Source organism: Leucoraja erinacea, chromosome 28 (assembly GCF_028641065.1).
Source record: "Leucoraja erinacea ecotype New England chromosome 28, Leri_hhj_1, whole genome shotgun sequence".
In the NCBI taxonomy this organism is placed as follows: domain Eukaryota; kingdom Metazoa; phylum Chordata; class Chondrichthyes; order Rajiformes; family Rajidae; genus Leucoraja; species Leucoraja erinaceus.
In genome coordinates, this window is record NC_073404.1 from 1,715,984 (window position 1) to 1,731,762 (window position 15,779).

Here is a 15,779-nt window from a genome sequence, read left to right on the forward strand (position 1 = left end):
CCCGTGACCCCTTGCCCTATGACCCCGGGCTGACCTTGCCGTTGCGCTGGTGCATGCGGAGCGGGATGGCGGGCGAGTGCAGCAGCAGCCATGACTCCAAGTCGTAAACCTTCTTCTTCAACCGCTCCACCGCACGGCCCGGCTGTCTCTGGGGGAGGGTAGAGAGGGTCAGAGAGGGGTCAGCGGAGTTCACATGGGGTTAGAGTGGGGGTCACAGGTTGAGTGTTGCAAGACTCCGGGCTCCCACCCTCTGGACAGGGCAGAGGTGCAGGGGGGGGGGGGGGGGGGGGGGGGGGAGGTGGGGGTGGGGGGGGGGGGAGGTGTGGGGCGGTCGGAGGCTAGAGGTCAAGGGTGGTTAAAGGGTCAGGGGGGATAGGGGGGAGTGGGGGGTAAGGAGGGATCGGGGCTAATGTTCGGGGGGGCTCGGAAAACAGGGAGATCAAAGAGCGGGTTCAGAGAACGGAGATTAGTGGGCGGTGCCAGAGAGTGTGTGCAGGGGGGCAGAGGTCGTGGGGGGGGGTTCAAAGATCAGGAGGTCTGATAGGTGAAGGTGAGGTCGGGGGTGAGAGGTCGGGGTGGGGGTTAGGGGTGGGAGTTGGGGTTAGGGGTCGACGTGGGGGTGTGAGAGGGCGGGGTGGGGGTTAGGGGTCGGCGTGGGGGTGAGAGGACAGGGTGGGGGTGAGGGCGGGGTCAGAGGTCGCGGTGAGCCCACCTTCTCTCGCTGCAGCTCGTTCATGGAGTGGGAGATCTTCACCTTGGCCTCCTCCAGCTCGTAATCAGGCACGGCCTGCACCAGGGGGCCATCGACCTCCTCGCCACTCAACAACACCAACTCACTCAGCGGCACGTACCACTTACACTCATACTGCTGCTGCTTCCTGCACGCGGGAGGGGGAGGGAGAGAGGGAGAGAGAGAATGATAGAGAAAAAATGAATGAGAGAAATAAATAGGTGATTGCCAGCCATGTCCACAGGGTGGTGTACCTGACCCCCGCACACACACACACCACACCCTCACATCCATATTAACCTCCTGCCTCTCCCCGTAAACATGGGGATGGATTGGGACAATCACTGCCTCTCCCCAGCAGCTCCACCATCCACACTGGGGCAAGAGCAGGAAGACAATCCAACAGATCCACTCCCTGAGGGGACTGAGCAAGTCCAGCACATCTCCAGTGACTCACCAACTTCTCACACTGCAGAGTTGTAGATGTAGCCCAGTCATAAATTCATGTGATAGGAGATGAATGAGGCCATTCAGCCCATCAAGCCCAATCATGGCTGATCAATCATGGTGGGGTCAACAATGTGGAAGCGTATGCGTGCAGGAAAGGTCACGTTTAAACTAATATGGCAGGGCGATGGGAACCAATGCAGGGAGACAGAGGGCCGTAAAATAAGGGCAGGGGCAAAAGATAGAAGGGAGAAACGAAAACCAAACCTGAAAGCTTTGTGCCTTAATGCGAGGAGCATTCGTAATAAGGTGGATGAATTAGATGTGCAGTTAGTTGTTGACGGATATGATATAGTTGGGATTACGGAGACATGGCTCCAGGTGTGACCAAGGCTGGTGGGAGCTAAACGTGCAGAGTTATTCAATATTCAGGAAGGATAGGCAGAAAGGAAGAGGATGTGGGGTGGCATTGCTGGTTAAAGAGGAGATTAATGCAATAGTAAGGAGAGACATTAGCTTGGATGCTGTAGAATCTGTACGGGTAGAACTGTGAAACAGACAAAGGCAGAAAACGCTTGTTGGAGTTGTGTACAGACCACCAGACAGCAGTAGAGAGGTTGGGGACAACATCAGGCTGGAAATTAGGGATGCGCGTAGCAAAGGTACAGCAGTTATCATTGATGACTTTAATCTACATATAGATTGGGCCAACCAAATTGGTAGCAGCGCTGAGGTGGAGGATTTTCTGGAGTGTATACGGGATGGTTTTCTAAACCACTATGTAGAAGAACCAACTAGAGGGCAGGCCATCCTAGAAAGACACAAAAAGCTGCAGTAACTGAGTGGGCCATGCAGCATCTCTGGAGAGCAGGAATGGGTGACGTTTCGGGTTGAGATCCTTCTTCATCCTTGATTGGGTATTGTGTAATGAGGAAGGTTTATATAGCAATGTTGTTGTGCAAAGCCCCTTGGACAACAGTGAACATGGTAGAATTCTGCATTAAGAAGGCAGATTATCATCTGAAAGGTGCCAGATGAGGAAAAGGGGAGGTGCAATAGGACCTGGTTGGCTTTGTACATCAGTCACTGAAAATAAGCATGCAGGTACAGCAGGCAGTGAAGAAAGCTAATGAAGGCATGTTGGCCTTCATAGCAAGAGGATTTGAGTATAGGAGTAAAGAGGTCCTTCTGCAGTTGTACAGGGCCCTGGTGAGATCACACCTGGAGTCTTATGTGCAGTTTTGGTCTCCTAATTTGAGGAAGGACTTTCTTGCTAATGAGGGAATGCAGCATAGGTTCACCTGGTTAATTCCTGTGATGGCGGGACTGACATACGATGAAAGAATGGATCGACTGGGCTTATATTCACTGGAATTTAGAAGGATGAGAGGATATCTTATAGAAACATATAAATTTCTTAAGGGATTGGTCAAGCTAAATGCAGGAAACATTTTCCCAAAGTTGAGGGAGTCCAGAACCAGGGGTCACAGTTTAAGAATAAGGGGGAGGCAATTTAGGACTGAGATGAGGAATAACTTTTTCAGCCAGAGTTGTGAATCTGTGGAATTCTCTGCCACAGAAGGCAGTGGAGGCCAATTCACTGGATATATTCAAGAGAGAGTTAGAATTAGCTCTTAGGGCTAACGTAATCAAGGGGAGAAAACAGGAACGGGGTACTGATTTTAGATGATCAGCCATGATCATATTGAATGGCTGTGCTGGCTCGAAGGGCTGAATGGCCCACTGCTGCACCTATTTTCTGTGTTTCTATCTCTCCCTTCTAACCCCATTCCCCTTCCTTCTCTCCATAACCCCCAGCACATGCACTAATGCAGAATCTATCTATCTCTGCCTTAAAAATATCCATTGACTTCTGTGGCAAAGAATTCCACAGATTCACCACCAGATTAGATTCCCCACCATTGACTCCATCCACACTTCACGTTGCCTGGGATATGCAGCCCATATAATCAGAGACTCGGTCATTCCTTCTTCACCCTGCTCGCATCGGCAGGAGGTACAGAAGCTTGAAAGTGAGCACCACCGGACCCTAGAAGAGCTTCTTGCCCTCTGTGGTCAGGCTTGTGAACAGTCTTTCCATAAGCTAGTGTTCTTCCAGCCGCCCTCCCTGCTGACTTTGCATGAGCTTTTCACCCACACTTTACCTGTCACAGTGCCTCTAGAGGGGGGGGGGGGGGGGGGGGGGGGGGGGGGAACATACAGAGCAACGCCCCTCCTCAACATCAGGCACAACCCCCCCCCAGAGGGACAGGGGGCCAGCACGAGGGGAGGAAAAGTGGGGTGTGAATGGGGGAAGGCATGGTTGGGAGGTTGGTCAGGTAGAGTTGAGGAGAGGGTGGTGGAGGACCAGTGGAGGGGTCAAAGGTGAGGGGTGGGGTTTGGGTGAAGAGTCAGAATGAGGGGGTCGAGGGTGAGGGGGGTCCGAGGGTGAGGGGGGCCGAGGGTGAGGGTTCGCCGAATGGTGAGGGTCGATGATGCGGGGGGGGGTGAGGGGGGAGGGGGGTCGAGGGTGAGGGGGGCGAGGTTGGGGGTCCGAGGGTGAGGGGTCGCGGGGAGGGGGGTCCGAGGGTGGGGGGTCGAGGGGGGGGGTCGAGGGTGAGGGGTCGAGGGTGGGGGGGTCGAGGGTGGGGGGTTCGAGGGGGGTGGGGGGGTCGAGGGGGTCGAGGGGTCGAGGGTGTCGAGGGTCGAGGGTGAGGGGGGTCGAGGGGTGGGGGGGTCGAGGGGTCGGGGGTCGAGGGGGTCGGGGGTCGAGGGGGGGTGGTCGCGGGTTGAGGGGGGTGGGTCGAGGGTGGGGGGTCGGGGGGTGGTTCAGAGTGGAGGGGGTCGAGGGGAGAGGGGGGGGCGAGGGGGGGGTCGAGGAGGGGGGTCGGTTTTCACCCCCCCTGTGCGCCGGCCTGTTTCTTCAGTTGACCAGAGCAGGAGGGGGGTGAGGAGGAAGACGTGTCTCTGCTTACGAACCCCGTCCGACACCTCCACCATGAAGCCGTCCCGCACCAGCTGCCGGCTCTGTGTGGACAGTGGGGGGTCACTCACCGCCAGGTGATCCATAATGCCCCCCGCACCCCCCTCACTCATCCCCTCCACTCTCCCCCCCCTAGCCCCTCCCCTCCCCACACCCCCCTCACTCATCCCCTCCCCACTCTCTCCCCCCCCCTAGCCCTCCCCACTCTCTCCCCCACCTAGCCCCTCCCCACTCTCCACCCCCTAGCCCCTCCCCCACACTGTCTCCCCCTCCCCACACTCCCCCTCCCCCCACTCTCCCCCCTAATCCCCTCCCCACTCTCCCCCCTAGCCCCCTCCCTCCATCCCCCCCTAGCCCCTCCTCCCCCATCCCCATCCCCACACTCCCCCCATCCACTCCCCTCCACACCCCATCCCGCACCCGCTGCCGGCTCTGTCATGGCAAGGGGGTCCGGGCCCAGTCACCACCGCGCACCTCACTCCCCCATCCCAGGCCCCTCCACTCCCCCTCCCCCCCCAAACAACCCCCCCACCACACACCGTCCCACCCTCAACCACCCCCTACCTACCTCCCTGCAATCCTCTCCCACCCTCCCCCCTCCACTATGACCCCTCCCCCTCCCTGTGCTCTTTTGACCCGTCTTCACCCCTTCCCACCCACACCATCTCTGCCCCTATCCGCCCGTCGTCCTCCACTAAATCACACCCCCACACCCCCTCCCCACAACTCTGCCTCCCCCTTCCCCCCCCCCCCCACCCTCCCCCTCTCTACCCCTCCCCCCCACCTCTCCCCTCATGACACGTCCCCTCTCCCACAATGAACCCACCCCTCACCCACACCATCCCTGCCCCCCCCCCTCTCCCCACCTCGCCCTTGGCCATGTCGACGGGGGTCCTGCGCTCTCCGATCTCCTGGTTGATGGAGGAGAGGAAGTTGTGGGAGATGCGCAGTGCGTCCTGCAGCAGCGGGTAGTCCGGGTGCTCGGGTGGCGTGTGCTGCAACAAGTCCTGCAACGGCCAAGGTGCAGGGTCAGGGGTCAGGGGTCAGAGGGCCCCACTGTTTCTTATAAATCAAAACTAACTATTCAATTATTTACAATAATAATATTTACAAAACAAACTATAATAACACACCCTTCACCATGATACAATGATTAAGGGAGGCACGGTGGCGCAGCGGTAGAGTTGCTGCCTCACAGCGCCAGAGACCCAGGTTCGATCCTGACTACGGGTGCTGTCTGTACGGAGATGTACATTCTCCTCCCCGTGACCGCGTGGGTTTTTCCCGGGTGCTCCGTTCCCTCCCACACTCCAAAGACGTGCAGGTTTGTAGGTTAATTAGTTTTGGTAAAATTATAAATTGTCCCCAGTGTGTAGGATCGTGCCAGTGTGCGGGGATCGCTGGTCAGCATGGACTTGGTGGGCCGAAGGGCCTGTTTCCATGCTGTATCCCCCACCCCGGGTCCCCGATCTAATGGGGAAGAATCACTGTGTAGACAGACCCCCCTGGGGGGCAACGCCGCCCCCCACATCATGACCTGACGGTGGACAGGGAAGCGTGGGGTGTGGAGGAGGGGTCTGTACAGGAGACTCCCTGGGCATGTCCTGGGAACCCCTCCCCCATTGATACTCACGTGCAGTACGAGGGTGCTGCGTGTGACCCGGTCAATGGGCTTGTAGAGGAGAGCTGCAAAACAAGAGGCACCGTGAGGAGGGGCAGAGTGAGGGGGAGGGGGAGGGGGAGAGAGGGAAGGAAGGGGCAGGGAGAGGGGGAGGGGCAGAAAGGGAGAAAGGGTCAGAGAGAGGGGGAGGAGGAGGCAGGGAGAGGGGGAGTGGGCAGGGAGAGGGGGAGTGGGCAGGGAGAGGGGAGGAGGAAGGGAGAGGGGGAGTGGGCAGGGAGGCGGGGTGGGCAGGGCCAGGGATGAGGGAGATGGGTGGGGCAGTGCCTCCACCTCCCACTCACATCCCCATGGGTACAAAGGGGGGGCGGGGTAGGGTGGGGTTTGGGGAAACCTGTGTCCTAGCTTCAGGTGTGACGGAGGTCTTGGGAAAGTTTCATGTTTATATGTGATAGTAGAATTAGGCCATTCGGCCCATTGTCTACTGAGCCATTCAATCGTGGCTGATCTATCTCTCCCTCCTAACCACATTCTCCTGCCTTCTCCCCATAAACTCTGACACCTGTACTAATCAAGAATATATCTATCTCTACCTTAAAAATATCCTCTGACTTGGCCTCCACAGCCTTCTGTGGCAAATAATTCCACAGATTCACCACCCTCTGACTAAAGAAATTCCTGCTTATCTCCTTCCTAAAGGAACATCCTTTCATTCTGAGGCTGTGACCTCTAGTCCTAGACTCTCCATTGGAAGCATCCTCTCCACATTCACTCTATCCAAGCCTTTCACTATTCGGTGAGTTGTAATGAGGTGCCCCTCATCCTTCCAAACTCCAGCGAGTACAGGCCCAGTGCCGACAAACGCTCATCATAGGTTAACCTACTCATTCCTGGAATCATTCTTGTAAAACTCCTCTGGACCCTCTCCAGAGCCGGCACATCCTTCCTCAGATACGGGGCAAAAAATTGCTCACAATATTCCAAATGTGGCCTGAACAGCACCTTATAGAGCCTCAGCATCACATCCCTGTTTTTGTATACAAGCCCTCTCGAAATAAATGCTCGCAATGAGGTTGCTTTCTTTACTACCGATTCAACTTGCAGATTAACTTTTTGGGACTCCTGCACCAGCTCCCAAGCCCCTTTGTATTTGGGATAAGGGGTTGGGGAGGTCAGGGGTCAGTGGTTGGGGAGGTCAGGGGTCAGAGGTCCATGTTCCTACCTTCCAGTTTGACGGAGGTGGACGTCTCCTTTGGGTCCCGGGAATTTTTCACCTTTAGATCCTTGTGGAGACGGAGAGTCAGCACCGGCCAGACCACCCCCTCCCATCCCTTACCTCCTCCCCCACCCCTGTCACCCCTCCCTCCCTACCCCCTACCCCCTACCCCACCCTCCTCTCCACTCTCCCTCCCATACCACCCCCCCCCTTGTCCCCGTCCCCCCTCACTTTCCCTCACTCCCTCCCCCCCCCCCACTCACCCCCAGCCTCACCTCCCCCTGCTCCTCCCCCTCGTTTTCGGCTCCGCCCACTTCCACTACTCCCACTACCCACTGCCTCACGCCCACACTCCCCCCCCACCCACACGCCTCCACCCCACCCTCACTCCCCCCCCACACTCCCCTTTACCTTCCTCCTCCCCCACCCCCCCCACACTCCCCCCCACCCTCACTGCCCCCCCCCAACACATCCCCCCCCCCACCCTCATGGCCTCCCCCCCACCCCCACCCTCCACTCCCCCCCCCCCACCTCCTCCCCACCACACCTCCCCCCCCCACCCTCACTCCCCCCCCACCCTCACTCCTCCCCCACCCACCGCTACCCATCACCCCACCCTCCTCCCCCCCAACCCTCAACTCCCACACCTCGGAGATTTGCGGAAGTTGCTATTGGTCAGGCTGCATCTCTCCACCATCTCCACCGCCAACTTGTAGTTGTCCACAAACTCCTTGTACAGACCCAGACTCTCAGCCTAGGGTGGGGGGGGCATAGAGAGATGACTTTAGTTCATTTAGAGACACAGCGTGGAACAAGACCGTTGGCCCAGAGTCCATGTTGACCATCGATCACCTGTTCACACTCGTTGTATATTATCCCACTTTCTCATCCACTCCCGACACACTCGGGACAATTTTACAATTTTTACAGAAGGGAAGTAGCCCACAATCCTGTACGTCGTTGGAGTGTGGGAGAAACCCCACGCGGGTCACGGGGAGAACTTACAAACCCCCCCTCCCCATCTATGCCCCCCTTCACCCCTATCTAACCATTCACACAGTTAATTCTCAGGATGGCGGGACTGTCATATGCTGGGAGAATGGAGCGGCTGGGCTTGTAAACTCTGGAATTTAGAAGGATGAGAGGGCATATAGGAGCAAAGAGGTCCTTCTGCAGTAGTACAGAGCCCTAGTGAGACCACACCCTAATTTGGTCTCCTAATTTGAGGAAGGACATTCTTGCTATTGAGGGAGTGCAGCGTAGGTTTACAAGGTTAATATCCGGGATGGCGGGACTGTCATATGCTGAGAGAATGGAGTGGCTGGGCTTGTACACTCTGGAGTTGAGAAGGATGAGAGGTGATCTCATTGAAACATATAAGATTGTAAAGGGCTTGGACAGGCTAGAGGCAGGAAACATGTTCCCGATGTTGGGGGAGTCCAGAACCAGGGGCCACAGTTTAAGAATAAGGAGTAAGCCATTTAGAACGGTGACGAGGAAACACTTTTTCTCACAGAGTGGTGAGTCTGTGGAATTCTCTGTCTCAGAGGGCGGTGGAGGCAGGTTCTCTGGATGCTTTCAAGAGAGAGGTAGATAGGGCTCTTAAAAAATAGCGGAGTCAGGGGATATGGGGAGAAGGCAGGAATGGGATACTGATTGGGGATGATCAGCCATGATCACATTGAATGGTGGTGCTGGCTCGAAGGGCCGAATGGCTACTCCTGCACCTATTGTCTATTGTCTACCTCCTGCTTCTCTCCCCTGACCCTCTCCCCCACCCCCCCCCCCCCTACATTACCTTCCTCCCTCCACCCCCCCCCCAAATTGCCCCCCCCCCCCCCCCCCCGCCGCACATGTACCAGCGTGTGGAAGAGTTGTCCCACTGTGTTGTGAGGGTGCCAGTTCTGGAGACAAGGCCTCAGGCTCTGTGTGAAGGTGTGGTGGGCCTGGTGGATGTCGGGCAGCCCGGTAGAAGATGGTGTCGATCTGCTGGTGGCTCAGCACCGGCTGAGAGGTGGTGGCCGCCGCCCTTCAGTGGCCGAAGTGGCTAGTGGGGGGGAGAGAGAGTGAGGGGGGCTGACGCTAACCCCCCCAACCCACCCTCCCACCATGGCCACGACCAGCTTCAGCTGCTGGGGCGGGGGGGTCACACCGAGACTGACCCTTGACCCCACGAACCCCACCCCCCTCCGCGGCCCACTGCATCATGGCCGCCTTCAGTGGGCTGAGGGGGTGGGGGGAGTGAAAGGGTGTCACCCCACGATCGACCCCGACCCCATCCCCACCCCCCTGAACCCCCATATCAAGAGAGAGGATGACAGGGGGTCTCACCCCGACCCCCAGATCACCACTGGTCTCCCACCCCCCTCCCCTCCCCACGTCACCACTGGCCTGGCCACCACAGCCAGCCACACAGGGGCTCACTCGCTCCCCCCAGCCCCCCCACACCCAGGTCACGCCCCCCCGACCCTCCCCCACCTACCAGCAACAGGGCCTCGAGTTGGTTGAGGTAGATCTCTTCACTGGCCAGCACCCCCGACAACACCAGACCCCTCATCTCCAGCTGTCTGCCCGGCTGGAGGGTGAAGGGGAAGGGATTGGGGGGGGAGAGAGGAGGAGGGAGGGGGAGAGAGGAAGGGAGGGGGAGGGGGGAGGAGGGGGGGGGAGGGAGGGGGGGGAAGGGGGATAGAGGAGGAGGAGAGGAGGGGGCAGGAGGGGAGGGGGGGGGAGAGAGGAGGAGGGGGGTGGGGGGGAGAGAGGAGGGGGGGGATGGGAGAGAGGATGGGGGGAGGGGGAGAGAGGAGGGGGGGGGGATGGGGGAGAGAGGAGGGGGGGATGGGGAGAGAGGGGGGGGATGGGGGGAGAGAGGGGGGGGATGGGGGAGAGAGGGGGGGGGGGGGGGGGGGGGGAGGGGGGGATAGAGGGCGGAAGGGGAGGGAGAGAGGTCAGTTCCCGACCACACCAACACTGTGAATTACCACATGGGGGCGATGTACCAAACTCGATGCCGTGATCCACTCTTACCTGCCCATCACATAATGCACATCACCTCCATTCCCTGTAGACCCTGCGCCTTTACAAAAGCCTCCTAAACACCACCATCATATCTGTCTCCCCCCCCCGCACTGTGTTCCAGGCCCCCACCCTCTGTGTAAAATTACTTGCCCCGCACATCTTGAATCTCTGCCCCTCCCACCTCATTGCTGTGATCTCTAGTATTTGATATTTGCATCCTGGGAGCAAGGTTCTGCCTGTCTACCCTATCCCTGCCTCTCATTATTGTACACACTTCCATCACGTCTCCCCTCAATCTCCAACGGTTCCAGAGAAAACAATCCAAGTTTGCCCAACCTCTCCCGATAACTAAAGGGCCTGTCCCACTTTCACCACCTTTCTTTACTCGTGGACATTTTTCATCATGTGGAAAAAACGTCCCGACCTACTTGATGCCACGAGTACCTATAGCATCACGACCTACCTACGACCTGCTTAGGACCTCGTGACGACCATGCTGCGAGTACGAGTCAAGGGCAAACTCGGCAGAGGTCGTGAATTAGGTCGTGAAAGTGGGACAGGCCCTTTACACCCACTAATCCAGGCATCATTCGCGTAAAAGGATCGTGACCTGAAACGTCACCTCTCCATGTTCTCCAGCTGACCAACTCCACTCAGTTACTCCAGCACTTTGTCTCTATTTGTTTGTTATATCTGTAAACCTCCACTGCACCAAAGCCTATCCTGTAATGGGGCGACCAGAACTGTACGCACTACTCCAAATGTGGCCCATCCAACCTCCTAGAGAGCAGCTTCATGACTTCCTGACTCTTATACTCAATGCCATGACCTGTGAAGGCAAGTATACCAGACACCTTCTTCACCACTCTATCTACTAGTCTCACCACTTTCGGGCTGTTATGAACTTGGACCCCAAGATTCTTCTGTACATCAATGTTGTTAAGGGTGGTGCCATTAACTGTATATGTTCCCCTTACATTGAACCTGCCAAAGTGCCCAGTGTTACACAGACCTGTCCCCACCGGTACTGTACCCCACCATAAGAAAATCAGGGCAAAAATGGGGCAGATGGCAGATAATATCTCCCTGCTCCCCCCTCCCCCCTCCCCTGTCCCTCTCCTACCCCCCTCCCCGTCACCAATCCCTCTCCACCCCACTCCCTCCTCTTCCCACCCCTTCCCCTTCCCCTTAAGCCCCCACCTCTCCTCCCACCCCTCCCTCCCCCTCACCCAGTTGCTGTGACCTACCTCAGGGGTGCCGTCTGGGGTGGGGGGTGGGGAGTGCTGGTCCTCGGGTGCGGTGGCGCTGGGCTGGGGGGAGCTGGTGGGCGACTCGTCGATGAAGGGGAGGGTCTCTGCTCCATCCTGTGTAGGGGGAGGATCTTCACCCCTCTCCCCCTCACTCCCCTCCCCAAACCCAAAGTCTGTGGAGAAAGAGAGAGCACAGGTGAGTGATGATGACCCCGACCCAACCTCTGACCCCCGCCCCGACCCCCCAGAGAAAACCCACGCAGGTGACGGGGAGAACGTGCAACCTCCGCACAGGCAGCGCCCATAGTCAGGATGGAACCCGGGTCTCTGGCCCCAACTCTGGCGGTGGTGGGCTGCTTCCTATCACTAGTCACGGTAAGCTACTGGAGGACTGGAGGGGGTTGATTAAGGAGGGCGGCAGGGACAGGCCTGGAGCTGCAGGCACCGCGGTGAGCCTGACGTGAGTGGTGGGAATGTTACTGGAAGGACAGGATTCACAGGGAGAGGCCGGGACTGCTTGTGGTCGTCAGCATGGCTGTGTTGTCAAGAGGTCCATGACATCCAGGACAAGGAGACAAATTGCATCAAATACTTCTTTCCATCCCGTTCCACCCCTGCCGCTTCCTCGCCTGCTTCGTGCTCGTCCTCACACAGAGCTCCATCTTCAGCCTCCTGGGCGTCGCCATAGACCGCTACCTGGCCGTCAGCATCCACGGGATAGGGCGGGACAGGACGGGCCGAGCGGCCGGCGCCGGACTGCACAGCGAGGGGCAGTGTCTGGAGGAGGGTTGTGACCCTGGTCACTGTTACTGAGACGGACATTTGACCGCAGATTTCATCATTTACAATGGGTAGAGTTGCTGCCTCACAGCGCCAGAGACCCGGGTTCCATCCTGACCACGGGTGCTGTCTGTGCGGAGTCTGTACGTTCTCCCCGTGACCTGCCTGGGTTTCCACCGGGATCTGCAGTTTTCTCCCACACAAAGACGTACAGGTTTGAATGTGTTGGAGGGAACTGCAGATGCTGGTTTAAACCGAAGTAGCTGGAGTAACTCAGCGGGACAGGCAGCTTCTCTGGAGAGATGGAATGGGTGACAGTTCGGGTCGAGACCCTTCTTCAGACTGAGAGTCGAGGGAGAGGGAAACTAGAGATATGAAAAGGTACATAGAACAAATGAATGAAAGGTATGAAAAAGGATACCTTTTTCCAGGACAATGGGTCACAGCTTAAGGATAAGGGGGAAATCCTTTAAAACCGAGATGAGAAGAACCTTTTTCACACACAGAGTGGTGAATCTCTGGAACTCTCTGCCACAGAGGGTAGTTGAGGCCAGTTCATTGGCTATATTTAAGAGGGAGTTAGATGTGGCCCTTGCGGCTAAAGGGATCAGAGGGTATGGACAGAAGGCAGGTATGGGATACTGAGTTGGATGATCAGCCATGATCACATTGAATGGCGGTGCAGGCTCGAAGGGCTGAATGGCCTACTCATGCACTTAATTTCTATGTTTCTATGATAAATCAAAGTAATCGGCTTCGATAAAATTGTAAATTGACCCTAGTGTGTAGAATAATGCTAGTGTACGTCTGGTCAGCGCAGACTCGGTGGGCTGAAGGGCCTGTTTCATCGCAGTATCTCTAAAGTCAGAACTAAAGCCTAAAGGTCTGGGGGGAATCGACAATGTCCCGCATGGTATGTTAGTCTGGTGGGTGAGATTGCATGGGATGGAGGAAGATTTTGTAGAGTGAGTGCTTTGGTGGAAGCCAGAGGGTGGAGTAAAGGTGATGGATTAGACGGGAGCCCTGAGACCAGTGGTCACCACAGGGGGTCAATGCTGGGTTCACTGATGCTCGTCATCTACATTAGCAAGTCTGCTCACAGTGGTGCAGCAGTAGATTTGCTGCCGCACAGCGCCAGAGTCCCGGGTTCGATCCAGACTACGGGTGCTGCCTGTACGGAGTTTGTACGTTCTCCACGTGACTGCGTGGGTTTTCTCCGGGTGCTCCGGGTTTCCTCCCACTCTCCAAAGACGTACAGGTTTGCAGGTTAGTTGGCTCCTGTAAATTGCCCCTGGTGCGGAGGGAGTGGGCGGGAGCCTTCTCAATTCTGTTGTCGGCAGGGCAGTACTCTGCATATCGCCAACTTGGACAATTTAACATTTTATCAAGCCAATAAAACAAGCCTACAAACCTGTACATCTTTGGAGTGTGGGAGGAAACCAAAGTTCTCGGAAAAAACCCACACATGGTCACGGGGAGAACGTACAAACTCCGTACAGAGAGCACCCGTAGTCGGGATCGAACCTGGGTCTCTGGCGCTGCATTTTGCTGTTAGACAGCGACTCTACCGCTGCGCCACCGTGACTGCCCACACAAAAGCTGACATAATGTTGCAGTGGGATAACCTAGAACTAGTGTGAAGGGGCGATCGGTGGTCGGCGTGGACTCGGTGGGCCGTAGGGCCTGATTCAACGCTGTATCTCTAGGCTAAACAACCTGAAAAAACAAATGTTTTTGGCAGTGTTAATAATTTTGCAGATGAGACTAAAATTGTGGTACAGCGGATAGTGATGGAGGTTGCCCCATGGGTAATAGGACTTAGACCCACTGGGAGAGGGGGACAAAGAATGACAGATAGAATTTCACGCAGGCACAAGATGTTGCACTGTGGGCAGTTACACCAGAGCAGGACGTTTAGTTTAGTTTAGTGATACAGCGGGAGAAACAAGCCCTTCGGCCCACCGCACCAACCAGCAATACTACACTACACTAAACCTTACTGTCCTGCTTTGACTGCATGGATTGAATGTGTTCAGGGAAGCAACCACAAGCCTCGATTAGTATACGGACACTGTATCATCATATGTCAGCTTTTGTGAGGATCAGGTTCAACAACAAGCCCTGGTTCACAGCAGAACTCAGACAGCTCCGCCGGTCTAAAGAGGAGCGGGGATGCAGACCTCTACAGGCAGGCCAAGTACAAGCTGAGAAGAGGAATCAGAGCTGCCAAGGAAAGGTACTCTGAGAAGTTGAGGAGCAAGTTCTCAGCTAATGGCTTCTTCAGTTTGGAAGGGCTTGTAAGAAATCACCAGCCACAAGAGGAAAGCCCCCCTGCTCCTTGGACAATCGTCAGCTGACCCGAACGTGTTCTACTGCAGGTTCGATAAACAGAAACTTAACCCTGGTACCTCTCTCCAACCATGACTTCACACCTACTCACAGCCTGACTCCAGTCTACAAACTGGGCCATCGTCCACTACCCACACCCACCTTGCTGCCCAACATCAGTCTGGCCACTTCTCCATCACTAACAACAGGAGAATGAGAGGAAATGGTAGATCAGCCATGATTCAATGGCAGAGTAGACTCGATGGGCCGAATGGCCTACGTCTGCTCCAATGACTTATGAACATGAGGAGCAACTTTTTCACCCAGGGTGGTGGATATATGGAACGAGCTGCCAGAGGAGGTAATTGAGGCAGGTACTATATAAGCATTCAAAATACATTCGGACAGGTACATGGATAGCAAAGGTTTAGATGGACTAATAAATGGCAAGGCATCTTGGTCGGCATGGTCTAGTTGGGCCAAATGGCCTGCATCAATGCTATGATATCCTCTCATTACTGCCGCGATGCTTCCCTTTAAAAGCATGAAAAACACAGAAATGTAGAGCACAGGGAACCGGCAAAATGTCTACATCGAACATGATGCCGAGATACACAATCCATATCCCTCCATATGCACGCACCTATCCAGAAGTCTCTTAAACACCACTATTGTACCTGCCTCCACCATCACCCCCGGCAGCTCATTCCAGGCACCATCCCGTGTAAAAAAACTTGCCCCTGCACATCTCCTTTAAACTTTGCCCCTCACCTTAAAACATAGTTTGGGGAGGGACAAATTTATGTGACATTTTGATGCTGACTATCGAGCTGACCTATGCCTTTCATTATTTTATACACTTCTATTAGGTCTCCCCGCAACCTCCGGCGTTCCAGAGTGTCCAAACTCTTCCTGTAACTAATACCCCCAAATCCAAGCATCAACCTGGTAAACCTTCTCCGCACCCTCTCCAAAGCCCCACATCCTTCCTCGAATAGGGCGACCAGAACAGCGTGCAATACTCCAAATGCAGCCTGGCCAACATCCTCTAAAGCTGTTCAAGAAGGAACTGCAGATGCTGGAAGATCGAAGGTACACAAAATTGCTGGAGAAACTCAGCGGGTGCAGCAGCATCTATGGAGCGAAGGAAATAGGCGACATTTCGGGCCGAAACCCTTCTTCAGACTGATGGGGGGTGAGGGGGAGAAGGAAGGAAAAAGGGAGGAGGAGCCCGAGGGCAGGGGGATGGAAGGAGACAGCTCGACGGTTAAGGAAGGGGAGGAGACAGCAAGGACTAGCAAAATTGGGAGAATTCGACGTTCATGCCATCCGGACGCAAGCAACCCAGGCGGAATATGAGGTGCTGTTCCTCCAATTTCCGGTGTTGCTCACTCTGGCAATGGAGGAGACCC

At 56.0% G+C, this 15,779-nt stretch overlaps 1 pseudogene; it reads right to left on the reverse strand.

Moving 5' to 3' along the window:
* The window catches only part of LOC129710442 (active breakpoint cluster region-related protein-like), a 60,154-nt pseudogene that overhangs the window by 22,449 nt on the left and 21,926 nt on the right, over positions 1 to 15,779 (reverse strand).